Source organism: Phalacrocorax carbo, chromosome 5 (assembly GCF_963921805.1).
Source record: "Phalacrocorax carbo chromosome 5, bPhaCar2.1, whole genome shotgun sequence".
NCBI classification, from domain to species: Eukaryota; Metazoa; Chordata; class Aves; order Suliformes; family Phalacrocoracidae; genus Phalacrocorax; species Phalacrocorax carbo.
In genome coordinates this window covers 67,980,686-67,997,822 of record NC_087517.1, presented here as the reverse complement: position 1 = coordinate 67,997,822, position 17,137 = coordinate 67,980,686, and positions in this window count along the sequence as shown.

The window sequence follows — 17,137 nt, the reverse complement described above, 5'->3', positions numbered from 1 at the left end:
TTCTAAGAATCTAGATATATAATTGGGAAGAATTTGGGAAGAATAACCACCCAAAGACATTCCATCACATGGACCTTTCACAACTAGATAGTGATCAAGCATTCTGCAGAGAACAATCCTGCACTGGCATGAATATGCCTAGATGACCTCAGAAGCCTTTTGCTTCTTTAATTGCAACGACTCTGTAACAATAAAAAAAGACAACAATGTTGTGCATGATAAAAGGAGCATTTGCAACTAAAAAGAGTATTTCCACATTAAGAAACAGCTTGGTTATCCAACCACAGTAAATATTTAAAACTGCACCACAGTGAGAAAGACCAAAGAAGATAGTAACAATAAAGAGAGGGAAAGAGAAGCGTAAGTAAGGTTTCAAAGACAAAATTTTCCACTGCGTGTAAGCGTGCTTGTATGAAAAGACAAGGATAGAATCATCATGTCTATTAACATTACCAGGCCTTAATGAACTGTTTTGCAAACTTGGTACTGAAATTCGTGCGTAGTCATCAGAATGAGAGAAAATGCTTGAAATTATTTTAATTGCCTTTTAAATCTAGTGGCTATTAGCTCAGTGGCTTTCCAACAGGGTCTATTTACTAGAACTGTTGAGAACCTTGGACCCAAGTGCTAAACACCAGTCAGGTGTTTCCATTTCTAGCAGGGAAAAAAACAAGTTGGTAGTAATGAGCAGCTCTGAACTGTACAGTGAAAGCACTTAATTTTTCTCCTGTATTGACATAAAATAAAAAATCATTAATCCGAGTGTCAGCAAGTTGTATGCTAAGCAGCTGGGATGGGACAGCAGCTCCCAGCGCTGCAGGAAATGCAGATTCATTCCATAGTCTACTATATCCAGCCCATTGACCTGTGTTTCCACATCTAGAGAGTGTTACAGAGTAAGTTCCCATGCAGAATTTTTTTCTTACAGCTTCAGGAGTTCTTCAGTTCATTGCTATTCACCGTGCAATTGTAACTGCAAAATCCAATGCAGTTCAAGAGACAGTACTGTGTAAACCAAAGGAGACCCTTCTGTTTCCCCTAAATCTGTTGTATTTAGCATCTAATTTCAAAAGCTGTGGCGACACGCTTTTGACTTTTTGAAAATGCCGTAGAAAGGTGGGTTTTTTTTCCTGAGAGATGCTTTCTGCGTCTGGTCATTTCTTTGACATATGAAGACCAGGTCTATGAGCTCAAGCAGCTTAAGCAGCTGCTAAAAGTTAAGCATAAGACTATGAATATTTATGCTGTAGTTCTATTTCACAGCATAATGAAATCAAAATACCCCAAGCTCAGTAGCAGGCAACTGCTTGTATTCCAGTTCTGCTGAAAATATTAGCATTTTGTGATTTGGGAGAAAACAAAATTTTGATAAAGCACACATTCTTTCAGCCTTCTTTGTTAGATGAAGTGGTTTTCCAGCCATATCTGATATAAAGATGGACATATTCCTAAGTTCAGGATTTCTTTAGCTCCGAATATATACTTGCAGCTCAGCAAGTGAAAGCCTCAATAGTGCCTTGGAGGTTTTTACTGTCCTGAGTATGGTCAGGAAGGATGAACAACGCTTAGTCATACGCTTCCATAATATTCCTTGTTTCTTTTGAGTTTGCTGACTGCTTTGTAGGAGAATAATCACCCAGATCCCAGCCTTTCCTTCCTCTGCATTCACAGCTTTCCATTTCTCCTGGCTTCCCTTAGCTTTCTTTTCCTCATTATTGCTCTCTTTATACCCCTCTAGTTGTACAGATGATTCAGCAATGCTTTTAGATCTACCCGAAGACTGCTCAGCTGCTGCCGAGCAGAAGGCAGTATTGTGTGATATCTCACTTTTCCCTGACTCAGTTTTCTACAACGGGCCAATAAGGGGAATCCTGCAAACATTTCTTAAGTGGAAATTGTTCAGCCACCATGTTTGCCAGCTTAAGTAGCCACCAGATAAACTATGTTGTCATATTCTAATAAGATACCACAACATTTCTACATAACGCAGCAGTTAGAAAATTATTAAATAACGCCTCATATTGGCAGCTAACCGGACAAATCCTAGCCTGCTGTTTGTAACCAGTGCGTGCAATAAGTTTAAATAATAAACATATGTGGGTTTGATTTGGTCATGGATGCCACACAAGTAGAGAATAGACTTTCCCCTATCTGTTTATCTGGAAGTATTTTTGCAATGAAGAGGTGTCTTGCCTAAGATTATGCACAAGGTGTAAGAAAAAACTGAGGCAGCAGCAGCCTCTGGTCCTGCACTCCTTGTCTTTCTGATGTTCTCACCGAAGTCCATTGGAAAGACCCGGCAATCTGACAAAGGTCAGAAAGGTGATCATTTGTCTAGCATTTGGGGGGGAGCATGTTTGTTTGCTTTTGTAACCATAACTGGCCTCAGGCATGTCCTCTCTCGCAAATATTCAGGTTTCTGGCTTATTTATGTCCCTGGAAATTTGGCCCAAAACATTGGATTTCAATGAGAAATACCAGGTTTGCAGGGGTTTTGTAATCCAAGATTTAGGAAAAATGAATCACAGTTATGTCAGGCAAGGAGGCAATAACAGCAACAGCGTGGCAGGGTCGGGTTGGTCACCTATTCAAAAATCTGGGATATCAAACTCCAGGAAACAATCCATGCTGCAAATAAGCTCAGTAAACACTTTCCCAGTGGTCAGCAGATGAAGTAAAGGAACTGTGTGAAGCTGAATTTAAACAAAATCAGAATGTCCACTAACACAACAATGTGGTAGCTGTCGCTCGACAGTGACAAAAGATCATCTCTGATGGCCTCACTTCATTTGAAACAAGTCACATTCAAGGGAAGAAAAAACCAAAAACCTCAAAGGAACTGTAAGAGAGAACAACCTCCTTTAGGTCAGTCTGACATTGTTGTCCTACTTGTGAGAAAACACTCCCAGCAAGGAATGGGCTTTCTAGTCATACGACAGTTCATAGACAAAATAAAGAGAGGAGAAACTGTGGATAACGGACAACCCTGAGTACTCTTGTCTGATCTACAAAAGGTTTTTCATTTTTATCCAACTGTTTAGCACACATAAAGATGTATAAAAAGAGTCTTGGCATTACCTTTGCTAATGCATCCAGGACCCTTCATGGAATACAAACACAAATTTAGGAGGCAGTTTTATTAGCTCTCTTCAAAGGTTAGCATTATCCTTAGCCTGATGTGAAAGGTTTCAGGAGATTGTTCTCAAGACCACAGAATGATTTATCACAGTAAGAGTGAAAAGATTTTAGTTAACATCATATTTTAAACCAGTACTTCACTTTTATCAAGACTCACATACTGTAAAACGTAAAAGGCACCCGGCATCTCAGGGGCTAGAATGACTTAAAAGCAGGTGCTGGCCTCTGCTAACAACGTAAGTGGAAATTAGTCTAGGGGAGTACACGTGAAAGGGACAAACACTCCATCCCTTAATACTGTAGCCTGGAAGAAAAGAAGTCATTGACATTCCAGAGGAGGCCGAGTTAATCAGTAACACACCTGATTAGTGTCTCACAACTTCACTCCAAAACAAAGCTGCTTTCTCCCACTATTCACATCCCCTAGCCTATGCGGTCAGATGGAGAGGTGCTGCCTGTTGGACCCAAGCTCAGGGGACAACCGGTGGAAAAATGTGGACGGTAAAAAATGAAGTGCTGGGACTGAGATTTAATACGGAACTGGCTGATTGGGGTGCGGCAGCTTGTTGTGTCCACATGGATACATCTCATTATCAGAGATTAAGGGTCATTGAAATCACCTTCTTTTTAGGCAAATTAGACATTGCCCCAGGCTCCTTTGCAAATTGTGAGTATGTTTCCCCTGTTTGACAGAGTTCAAATAGCTCCTCCTGTGTGTGACCCGAGTCTAGGGCATTTTCAGACACCTCAGCCTCAGCAAGTCATTCAAGTCAGAAGACTTGTGAGTCAAGAGAATGGCAATTAACGCTTCTCTCTGGAAAAGGTTGTAATTGCTATTTCCCCCCACACGCAGTTTTTTCTCTGCCACCCCCTACCTCACAAGCTCTCTCCGAAATCTGCATGAAAGTGTTAACGAAACTATTGAAATACATTGTGACTTCAGATTGCTCAGCAGGAACAACCCATAGATCTGAAAGGAATTTCCTCTTTCCTGAGGGCTCCTGGAGCTTATATACGCCTGTGAGAAGAGGAATGAAAACTTCCCTCTCCCACATCCCAAGTGATGATGAATGTTTTATTTGTGCACAAAGAGGGCTGCTTCAGAGTAACAAATACATTAAACAATGCTGAAATTCCCTCGTAGTACCTGCTTTCCCTGAAAAGAGGTGAAAATGGAACTACAATTTCAGTGCTTGCTTCTAGTTTGCGTAAGAGAAGAGCGGACCAGATATTTGCAATTCTTGCAATGTGCTTGCAGATACAAAGATGACAGACCTTCAGTTTTAGCTATTTTTGGCCAGCTCTGTAACCTTTTTGCCTTTCCCAGGTACTTCCCAGCACCTTGTAGCTATTAGCCTAGCAAAGCAAAAAAGAGTTTAAAGGACAACAATTTAATCTTTTCCAGCGCATGTATCTGTCTCATTAAAGCATTCTCCTGGAGCAGTGTAATGATACATCAAATGGAATCCATTTCAAGGTAAAATGAGTGCTGCTGATGGCTAACACACTGCTCCCGAGGCCTGGCTTAGGCCCCAGTCCTAGTGCAGCCTAGCACTGAAGTAGATTAAATATCAACTCGGGTCACGTTCTCATGGCCCAGGCACAAGTGCCAACATTCTTCCAATTATTCAAGGCCAAAGAAAGAGCAACCTGCCTGACAGAGCTGTGACACAGCTTGATTAGATTTAGCTTAGAAGCCTGCCGAAAAGGATACTGTGGTATTTAACTCAGATGGAGAAAGGAATGGCATCTCTGTTTAAACGAACCGGGGGGAGGAAACAAAAAAAAAAACAAGAAGAAGAAGAAGAAGAAAAGGCAGAATACATTTCTGTAATGAGGGAGAGCATGTTTTAAATTTAAAATGATTCATTTTCTGTAATGCAGCCTGCGTGTTCCACATGAGTAAACCGGTTTAATTATAAAAGGTGGCTTCAGACACCCTTTATTTGATAATAGCATTTTTTCAGTCTGTGCAGAATCCTTCAGACCAAATAATTTTATCTTCCAGTTTGATTAAATTACCTTGGGTAAAAAGGGCAGAAGCTGGCAATCAGGACAGAAGAGCATGGACAGAACCTGGGGCTGAGTAAACACTAACATTTCAAACAGAAATTGTAAGAGGAGTTTGGGTAGGAGAACACACAACTCCAAAGATCGAACTATCAAAGTCTAGGGAAAAAGGTGACGCGTGTTCTGTGATTCAGCCCTGAGTTTCTCATCTAATCTGGCTGGCAGCAATGCCAGGAGCGTAGTAAGTCAGCCCTCGTCCTGCGCTGCTGATCTCGCACTGACCGGCAGCCAGCAGAATGCTGCTGCTCCATCTCCTGACATTCCTCAGAGGCCTGCTGCCCAAGCATTAGGCAGAGCTCAAAAGGCTCTTTATTAGGGTGAATTGACACATTTTTTCCATTGAAAATTAACCCTCTAATTTTAAAAAGAGAGAAGGAGGAAAAACGAACATAAAAATCACAGAAGCCAATTTTTTTTTTTTTTTTTTCAAATGAAAAAATACCTTTGGTTTTCACCAAAACGTTATGTTTGCCCACCACGCTCCCCTGAGTCTGTCAGGGAGAATTTCGGAAACAGTTTTCACCCTGGTTATTTTTTGAGGTATTACTGGATTCCAGCATAGGATTACTGTGTTCATTCTTGAGATTTGTGCAGGGTGTGACTATTTTTAGGTGCCTATGGCTGTTGGAGAAGAAGCAGAGTGCGGACAATTCAATAAAAATATCAAGGGGCTGCTTGTAATCACTTACATTCTTTGCAGAGCTACTGGCTGAGAAGGTAATAAATAACTCATACGCCCAGTCGACTACACAAAGTTTTACATGACTTCGCTATTTAGGACTCTCTACCTGCCTAATTTGTATCATTAGCTATATTGGTATGCCAAGGTATAAACTACATGAAGACCAGATTGAGGAGGAAATATAATAAGGTCTATACATATTGACCTAAACCCCAGCCTTTAAATTCTGACATCTATATTCCAGAATGCTGCTTAATCAATTAAATGCTGGCATGAGAAAAGTATCTGTGGGAAAAGAAATAAATGAAATTTTCGGTCAAATACTTTTTTAATCATATATGAATCTTCATAGCCAAAAGGATTAAGTTTTTAGGTGAATATTCTTTCAAACATTGGTTTTATTTTGAACATTTAAATGATTTACCTCACAGTTTTTCAAGACAAAACACTTCAGATTTTCATTCTGTATGAAAGTTTCACTTGGATCTTCAGTTATATTTAAATATAAAAAAGGCAAATGGAATCCCCCAAATGAGATGTCTCATTCAGTCTAAAGTGCATTTCCCCTCCTGTTTCTTGCTTGTAAGCTGGTTTCACTCCCCCGCCCCCCCCATTCCTTCCTCTCCCTCTTTCCTCACTTTTGGTTCTTACAGAAAATGTATTTGCACAGCTGTACTCATAAAGCATATATATTTAGATTTTACTAGCATTATCCTGGCACAAAAATTCTATTAAAAGTAACTTTTTAGTTATTAGGTTATTCTAAACAGATATTTAACCACCAGCAAAGGGGCAGAAATCATACCAGGTCCCTGGGTAATAAATGTCAATGTACTCTCTTCCTAAGTTCTTAAACAGTTTTATCCACTTGGGTACATGGTTTATCACTCTCTGACAACCCTATCCCCACATCAGCTTATGGATTGGACTGTTTGATGGTGCAAGGGACTATGTCTCTCTATGCCTAAAGGCTCCTATAGGCTTTCTGCAGATACTCTGAATTTCTTTTGCTTATTACTCTCTCTCCTGTCGTCATCACACTATTCCCCCCCGCCCCCAGCTTTTACCTGGCTCAGTTGGTTTTCATCATTCATTTAATTTTGTGCTGAAATCTAATAAAGGTTTTCCTTTTGACATAACATAATCAAGACAAGTTCAAAATAGATGGCCTTGGACCTGGAATTGGAGCCACTGCAAATAGTCCATTTAAAACCAGAGCCTAGAGGGACCTTTTCTCTTTTATTGTCTGGAAATGGGAAAAGACAGTTCACTCTCAGCATTCTGTATCAGTCACTTCATTTTGAGAGGTTACTGTGGCCCACACAGTTTTCAATCTCTTCTTTGCCTTTTTGGGCTTTTAAGCAGAAGCTAATTTTGGCCTTCTGACTACAGGTTTTTTTTTTTTTACATGAGGGCCATGTGGAATGTGACACTAACTAAGTGTCCACTTGGGAGAGGTAAACACCTTGCACCTCAAGTGCAGCTCTTTGCACTGTCTGCCACAGAAAGCAGATGGGCACCGATTTGTAAAACAGAGGTTTGTTTTCATGGTGGAGGGTCTCTGCGCCCTGCGAAGCTGACTGTGAAGGGAGCAGCCCCACTGATACAATCCATTTTCTTAACTTCATTCAAGCAGAAGAGCCCGTAAGTCTTGACATTCTGCCCCTGGCAAAATAAAATCCCCTCCCTGCCCTTGCCTTCTCTCAAGGCCACTGGACTAATTTTTAACAAAAGAAATGTTTCTAAAATGAATGGGTCAAAGAAAGAGCATCCTACTCCTTCCTGCTCCTAGTACCGCTAGCACGTGGCACCCTGAAGGAAATGTATCCAAATAAAATCTTGTGCCATGCTATGAAGTTGCAATAATTACCAATTGCTTTAAAAATATCAATTTATCTCCACAAGCAGAGTTTTATCTATTAATGTAAAAATGAATTAATGTAAAAATGAATTAATGTAAAAATGAAAGGCCGGTCCTACAACTCCTCAAAGAGAAATGATCCATTCTGGCCAAATGGGATCGTTCATCTGAAGATGGGTCACATGATCAAGGCCTTCATTTTCCATGTGGTATCATAATACATATTTCAACTTGTCGTACAAACTGGAAAAACCACACCAAAATCTTGGGCATCTGGATGAAGTATCAGGTCTACAATCAATCAGATAGTATCTCTAGTCCTGAAATAAAAGTGCTGTTATTTCATGACCACTCCTGCTCCCAGCAATGTCAGTTATACAGTTATTTCAGATAGATTTATTTTAATTTATTGTTGTAGACTGCTAAGCTATAGGGCAGTGTAATAACTCTGCCCTTAGATATGGAAGTAAGTTCCGTAATGTTTTCCTTACGCAATGATCACACAGATCACAAAGTCCATTAGAAGTCATTATGGACCAGGCAGTTCTCAATTCTGAGTATTAGTTATTATATCAAATACAGATGCGCTTTTTAAGATGCCTACGTGATTTAGAAACCTGAAACTCACTGATTTGCAGTTAAATTTTTGTTTCCAAATTATATAGGCATTTTTAAAATTTCCTTTTGTTAATAGAAGACATGATAGGAGGCAAAACATGGCAGAGATGGAGAGACTGGCTTTCCACTGGCATAAGCTGCTGCTCACTTCAGTGTAGCCACACTGATATACCTATAACTATATTGACATAACGTTCAGCTGAGCAGCTACACAAAATAATCAAGGCCATTTAAACAGTCTGAAGATGGCAAAGAAGAGTTTTGCTTTCAATTTTGAAAATCTGGATTCACTCTTGTAAAAGATAGTGGACTTGAGCACAGAGATGTAACAGTTTCCAAAGCATCCTGGTCTGAAGTCTTGGTAAATCTCATCTAGCACATAAACCCTCAGATTTCTTCCTGATCTGTGAAGATCTGCCCTACCTAACTGCATAGGAAGGATGAGGTACTCAAGAAGGAATTGGTTAGGATGGATATAAATCTATGTCTCATTGATGTACGGTGTAACTCAGGCTTCAGAGAATCTCTTCATGGTCTTCAGAGGGAAAAAAAAGGATCTGAAGTTCTGATTTGAGTGCAATTTTAGCAGAAACTTTCATTTCTAATTTTAAATCAAAACTTTCCCAAACATCGTGATTACAGACTATTACCGGTTTGGACCCTTTCCTAGTTCTGGTAATTTATTGAGGTGCCTAGGGAAACAAGAATCAGCAAAAAGGAAGATTAGACAAGGCAACTGACACACCTACTGGCAAGTAGTTGAAATACTCGTAAAATAATAATAGAAATGTTAGAAATCAAAACCGCCCGGAGCAGAACCTCAGCTAATAGAAACGGTAACAGCTCCAGTGGTATGAGTTGTGACCAGTTTGGGATCCAACCTCCTAGCTCCCATTTGACCCCAAACTGATCATTACCCCAGAGGAACGGCCACAACTAAGCCTGAAGCTTTCTGCTTATACGCTGCATGTCCACTTCTGTCCCATCTATTAGAAGTCCAAGACGAGCCTCTTCAAGCTGGGTTTAAACTGAAAAAAATCTTGGGGGATAAAATCCAGCAAAAGGAAGAATACCGAGATTTTGACACTCTAGGGGTGGAGGCTTGCCAACATGAATGCAGTATAGCAACAGTCTTAGGCAAGATACCGTGGCATGGTTTGTTTCTGGGAAGGGGCAGTGGTCATTATGTCAGCTGATGACAGTCCTTTGAATTCTGACATTTGCCACAATACAGAAGAAAACGGAATGGAATGTTTACAGTAGAGGAAACTTTTAAAAGAAACTTCAGACCAAGACGACATCTGGTTTAATAGCTTTGCTTTAGATATACAGGCAAATGACTTGAAGAGTATATATGCTCCACTGCTGTGTTTCTCCTGCTTACAATTCCTGGGAGCTGTCCCAGGAATCATGGGCTGGACTTTAGGATATTAACTTTAGAAAATCTTGCCATAAAATTCACAGGAAGGTGGTTGTGATGAAGTAGTAACAGAGTAAGAGAGCTAATTTAACACTGTTTGCTTCTGAGTCACACCACTGCTCCAAAATCAAAGAAATTTAGGTCTTAAAATAAAGCATGTGCATGGGTGGAGTCTTGGAGTCGGCCAGCTTAAGTCACAGTGGTTTAAGTAAGACTTTTGCAGTAAAAGTGCTTTCTTCAGCCCCACTTCTTATCTAATTATACACAGAGTTAAAGTAACGCTACAAGTTAGTCAAATTAGAGTAAACAAAATTATCTTTACAGCAGCATGAAGGCAGTATATAAATAATAATAAACAAATAAGGTCCAGATCATGAGGATCTTACATTTCTAATGAATATTCGTGATCATATCTATAAAGTCAATGCAACTACAGCTGCTCATAGCCACCTTCCAAGGAAAAAGGAGCTGGCAGTATGGTCTGAATCTATCCTGATGACAGAAGTTGTGTTTTATAGGCCACACTGTCATACCCTTGCTTATCTTTTGGTAATGCTTTAACCTGTGAGGACCCTAATAACTTCAATGCTGTGGAATAAAGTACTACTGAATGAATATAAGGGGATCCGAATCTTGTCCTGTGATGAGAATTCTGTGAAAAAGTGGCTTTTCTGACAGAAATGTCCCCACTCACGCACCCTCCTCTCATTTTTCAACTAATTGCGTGCTGTGGTTCAGGGAAGCATATCCAGGAAAGACAGTGCTTAAAAATTGAGGTCAGTGGGAGTTGGCACCTGAGCTAGGGCTCTCCTCCATCAGGACCTTGGGTACATTTCTGTTTCTCAGTGCAGAATTTTAGGTCATGGAGAGATGCAGGAGTAGCTCCATGCTATCCACGCTGCCTTCACTGTCCTACGTGGTTTCAAAAGAACACTGCTTTGGAAATTACAGGTCTCCCTGCTATCAGAAACACGATGCTTAGGGTGTGATCCCACATGAACGTGCTGCCACAGCGAGGTAGGTCCCTGCACCCATGACGCTTCAGTGGCCTCAGATATGTCAGTACCTCACTGAAGTTTTGTCCTTACTGAAGGCCCTGCTATAAAAGGCATCACTGGAATGGTCTGGGTTAAGCACGTTCCTTTCCTCTTTTCTTCCAGGTTCTTTTTACTGTTAATCAAGTCCTATTGTATTATCAAGAAACACTTTAGGTCGATGTGGCTCAGCATTGCCACCTGAAAGAAGCCCTTCTGTTCTCCCCCACCTGCTCATTCCTACTCCTTCTTCAGCATTTCTTTATCCTGGCGCAAGCCTCATGGTGAAACAGATTAGGAAAACGATCCAGCTGAAAACAAACGTGGCAGGAAAAAGTGTCAAAATTTGTCCTTTTTCTGCCAGATTCATTCTCAGACTGGGTTCACTGTGTAGCCACTGAACCAGTCACGCTCTGCCAGCATGAGGGACAAAGTGCTACAGAGTGGGAACAGTGGACCTGGCCCAGGGGACCGGAAGGGATAGCTCCTTCAGCAGCAGCTGCCCTGGCTTGTTCTTGTGTTTGCTGAACTGCAGCCTCTGTGATCCAGCCCACAACGGGTCCCCACAAACAGTTGCGCTAGCACAGCTGAGGGGAAGTGAGGGGGCTTTGGAGACAGCGCTAGGGGCTTCTTTGGATGGCTCCACAGTCAAGAGCAAGCCTTGTGAAATGGCTTTCGGAACGGTACCAGCTATCTCCAGAGAAGTAACATCTTTTTGATGAGAGGGAAATAAAAATTCTTATTGTTGGCTGGTTGTAGTAATGAAAACTTTCTTTTCTCCTTCTGCAGTTACTAGCTATACCCCCAGGGCATTGCCTATGTTCCAAGGACCCAGATTCCCCAGTACACAATACCAGTAATCTCTGCTGTTGATGATGATGGAAGAAGAGAGTATAAATCAGATGAGGAAACTCTGCCAACCTAAACCAGCTTTGTAGTTTTCAGATGCAACGTTCTTTGGCATAAATTGTGTTTAGCCACACTTCTTTAAAAACAACTGCTGCCTTCTCCAGAGTTGCCTGCCTTTCTTTGTGGCTGGTGGAGTGTCAAAGTTCCCTTCCAGTATTTACAGTTCATTCTCTTTCCCTTTGAAATCTCTCACTAACCATTTCTTGTACCTGCACTCCACCTTTTCAGCGTATTCACTGCCTGGTGTTCTTATATGTATTTCAGAGCTGGTAAGCAGCAGTGGAATTGCCTGGGAGGGGGTTGACCTGGAGAAATGCCGAAAGCCATAGCAATAAAGTAAAAATAACAACAAAACCCAACAGGGTATTATAGATGTTCAACACTCTTCAGAATCAGATACTTAGCCTATGAATTGTGGCAAGTTTTGCAGCCGCCTGCGCAGTCTAAAGCAACCCTGCAAAAACTGTGTGTAATGCAATAAAATGGTTATTCTTATTAGCTGATGTAACAGCGTAGGGATCTCTGCCAAGAACTATGGACCTTACATGTGGTCCTTTGATAAATATCTTTGTATGTGCTTGGTATTAACAAAAGCATTACCATCTGTTTACCTTGCACTAATACACATCACATTTTTGCACAAATCCGAGCTTGTATTGCCTAAGCCTAAGCTAGGCACTGTATCCATCAGAATGGGTGACAAAGGTTTAAATCAAGCAGGCCGTGTTTCAGCACGTTATTCATAAAACTAGGTCATGGGATAAATGTACTGTTGGAACACAGCTTTATACTAATTTTCCCAGTAAGATGCATCATAAATATTAACTGTCCTGAACACATATACACAGGCTCATGGCCTTGGCTCCAGGCCCTTCACATGGAAGCTGGAGAATGAGCTCTGACTTAAGGTAGTGAGAATGTGAGGAACTCTGAAATATCATCAATAATAGATTCTTTGCTGCCTCAAGCTTTTTCAGCCAAACAGTAACACAGCACCGCACATGGGAGCCCAGCACCATGGAACCTGGTCCTGCAACACCCCACTGATAGGGACAGCATTTAATAAGGCTATGTGGGACTAATGATTGTTTGCCTTAATGCACTGCTCCTTTAGCAACTATGATCAGAGTGCTCATTTCAAGCAAAGTTTTAAACTTACACAAACTTGTGCCTCTCTACTATCTTCAGTGCAGTTCTAATAACGTGGGCTCGGGAACACGCAGCCTCTCCTCCTCCCCCAGGCACTCACACACACACACTCTCTCTGTTGTGCTATTATCTTCCAACACAGTTTTCAGCTCGCTTGTGACATCTGAAGCAGGTATGTCTGCACACAGCATGCCTCGTATGCTGCGGGAACCTCCAGAAGCAATAGTGTAGCAATATCTAATTATTTACAGCGGCAGCGCAAAGAGGAGATTAAGATTATTTGCAATCATGGGTACGCATCCTTCTTTCCATTCTCATGGTATTTCCTGCCTGAGTGAAAGGAGGAAGAACCAGAAATCCACTGAGAATGTCTGTCTCTAAATTTTTTCAGTCTCAAGAAGTATAGCCAATAATAACAGTATTCAGAGTGCTTTTCCCCGATAATTTTCAATGTGCCTCACAAAGAGGGATAAGAATAATGATCCTTATTTTATAGACTATAACACGACCAACAAAAGAGCCAAGAATGGAACCCAGATAGCTTGCCCTTTCCTCTGGGCTTTGCTATTGTTTAAGGATTAGGACCCACATTCAGCATAACACCTCAACCACATGCCTGACTTCAAGCATTTGCTTAAGTCGCATTGATTTAAGCACATGCTTAAAATTAGGCATATTCTTAAATATGTTCCCTAACCAGGGCTTAAATAACTATCCGGTCTTCTGGGTGCATATTCAGATAAGACCAGATTTTATTTAAACTCAGGAAGAGAAGGAAGAGCAGACTGTGTGCAGCTGTTTTGCCCTTAAGTTGTCCTGGTAGAGGTTCCCATACTGCAATTAAAAACGATATAGTGTTCTTAGTTATTGCCAACAAAGTAAGCAAAGTTAATGGAGTCTCACCAGAAGGAAAAAATGATGATGCCAAATGTCACCCAAATTGACTGAACTTTCAAAATCACCAGAATTTCCCAATGTTGCTTTCCCAGATTTCCCTGTGAGAATTACGAAATCTTGCAGCTGAAACTAGAGCGGCAGCAAAAGAAATCTCAGCGTGTGGCCAACTCCCACCTGCTAATGCTTCCATGGATCTGAGAAACCCCTGGCTTACTCCAACAACAATTTATCGCTATTATCCCCGCAGTAACAATGTTTAACTACTCTTCAGTATATTAACAAATTCTTTACATTTACCTACACGTAAGAGTGCTCTTTTTCTTTTGCCTAATTTTGCTCTAAACTTTTCATATTTTTTATTGATCTAATGGCCAGACATCTCTACATCTATCCTGATGACATACTTACAAAGAACTGTTATTGGGGATGGATGAAACTCACAAAATTTAATTTCTGAATTTGAAACTTTCAAACTGTTTCACAAAGAAAAATCTCCCTCCCCATTTACTGCCCTGGAATTTTTAGTCTGGGGCACTCCAGTATTAGATAGCGAGGACTCCAATCAAGCCAATGCTTTATACAGTGCTCAGCTGAAAAGAAAAGAATGCTTTGCAACAAATAAATTTCAAACGTGTGCTCAAGACTTTGCTGAGGGACATATTCCAAATTCCCGTTGAGATTACGGAATGAAACTTGGAGCAAGGTAATCTGCCATCTCACCCACTTCCGTACTGTTAGCCACCTCATTCTAGTTAGTTGTTTCCATTCTACCATGGAAAAAGAAAGGAATTTAGGGATCTTTTTTCCTCAGTTTAGCAGTGCAAATCTACCGGAGTCACAATTTAATACACCCACAATGAGACAAAGTTAGGGCCAAATTAATGAAATATGGCCCTCTGAGTAAGCTGATGATATCTGATGGCATTGCATAGATATTGCATATAATCTATGCCTGTACATGATATGATATATAACTATTAATATCTAGTCAGAGATAATAATGATCCACATTAGAAAAAAGTCAGACCTACATTAGACAAAGACCCTATCGTGCTGGCACCATACAAACAAAGATTAGGAGACCCTCCATCCCAGGAAGTTTCTCACTGTCCCCCAGCAATTCCATTACATTTTCTGACTTATGTGCAAGGTTATTCTGGTCTTTTAGATAGCACTTCCTCTGGGCTCTTTCTATTCCATACACTGCGCTCTCTAAAGATCACCACTGAGCTTCGAACACTTCGGCAGTATGTTATTGGAGAAGAATAAAACATGCAACAGTGAGACCAAGCCAAACTTACACTCATTTTGAAAAGTTCACTTGGTTCTTAACTGACCACAAGAGTAATCAAAGGTTAAATCTTCTCTCTCATTCAGGAGACTACAAATGGGGTAAAGGGAGAGATTAGGTATTTCAAACCTGATTCTTTTGCTTGGTGAAAACATCCCTTTTAGCTAATGTGTATGACTTGATAGGCATGACAAATTTTACAGAGATTACCAGTGTGAATACAGAATATACCTGTCTCAAAAGCATCTCTATTGCAATAATGCAACCAAAAACTTTGAGGTAACGTGGCTACTTTATAATAACGCCTGTGACGTTTTGGCCCCACAACTAGAAGGTGTTCTATTTTTTTCACTCTTGTTTGTGTATAGACGTACATAGTGTGACGTGAGATATAATGAAAGACCGTATATAGGGCACCTGAATGAGTACTGACTCATTTCCTTTTACTGTTAGGTGAGAAAAATTCTACTTATCAGGACCTTTTTGTAGAAACTTCAGCTCAGCCTGTACATATGCCTGTGCCTCCTTTTAAGCTTTTGAATAGTGCAGCTGAAACCAAAGGAAATATTTATGATCTGAAAGTAAGATATACGTTTAAGACTTTTGCTGCCTTTGTAAAGAAGTTCTGCTGAAAAATGTTTTGCAATAGTAAACTCAGAACAGGATAGTGCTACCGAGTAAGTAAGTAGGCAGGAATATATTAGCACACGGCAAGAAGTGACAGAAGGTTTTTAGCCATATCCACAGCTTGAGAAATTCCAATCCTTGTAATAGAACCATGCTGATTTCTACCAATTAAAGATCTGGCCCTTTATTTTCTTTTTGATATATTTTCCCCTAACACATATACAATACTTTCCCAAAGGTAAAAGTGGCTTCAAAGCATTTTTAGGGGAACATTAAAGAAAAGGAAGTTGTAACACTGACTGCCATTATTTTATCTTGGACTTTACTGCAATTAAAAAGAATATAAAATGTTGTTGCTACCCTGGACACATACTTTTACATTTTTAGCCTTGGAAAAACACAGACTCCGACTCCTTGTGTCAGGCTAAGGGCCTCCGCACATTGTCCCTGCATTACGCTTTTTGATCCTGTTAAAAAATGTTACCCTGTGCAGCTCCATGCATCAAAGGAACGCTTGTACACACTGGGATCTGTTTCAGCCCTTAGGCAATGAGACCAAAAGACCCTTCTCATAAATTCTAATTCAAAAGTTTTTAGTTATCAAGAGGAAGTTTCCAATTGCTCTCTCACATGTGGGAAAATATGTAAGCTACTGAGAGGACCTTTTGTCTGCGACTTTAATGGGGGCAATTTGCAAGGGGGAGTGCAAAGGTTCTAATATGCAGTGTGCACAGACAGTAAGCAGGCACATACTTGGTATTTAATGAAGTTCCATGAATCATTAGCCATACAATAACCATAGGGTTCTATAAATCACCTGCAAAGATTTTTAGGCCAATAAGTTGAGCAGCGCAGTGGCAGAGTGGAGCACCTCAAGGAGAGCGGGAAGCGGGAGGAAGGAAAAGAAAAAGATAAAAGGGGGGCACACGATGTATTATCTCTTAGCTGGCCTGCCAATCCAAAATTAAATCCTGTTGTTTTAACTTGTTGACTTTACAGGAAAACAAGGCAATAAAATGAAACTTGTCCTAATAAAAACCACTAGGATTTGCAAGAGGAAAATCTAGCTGGAAGATCACATGGTTTTTAGACTTCTGAACTGGAAAATATGTGTGAGGGAACATTCAATTTTCTTTTTTTTTCCCCTTCTTTTCTTTGTTAATTCACCCCGCTGATGAAACAGCCCTTCTAGAATTCCTTTCCTTTAAAAATATAAAACCATATCTGTACAGCTAAACAAAAGCTTGATTCTTTCCAATTAGCAAAAATGTAAATGTTATTTGCAAGACAGGCTCTCATGAGTGGTTTTCTTATGCCGCAGTACATTCTAGTAACGTATAGCTCTGTACCTAACCTGAAAAGACCGAATTTTTGCTGTAATTACCCAGGAAACAAACTTCTTACTGTGTGTTTAAAAGGCAGAATGGTCACGATCCTCTGC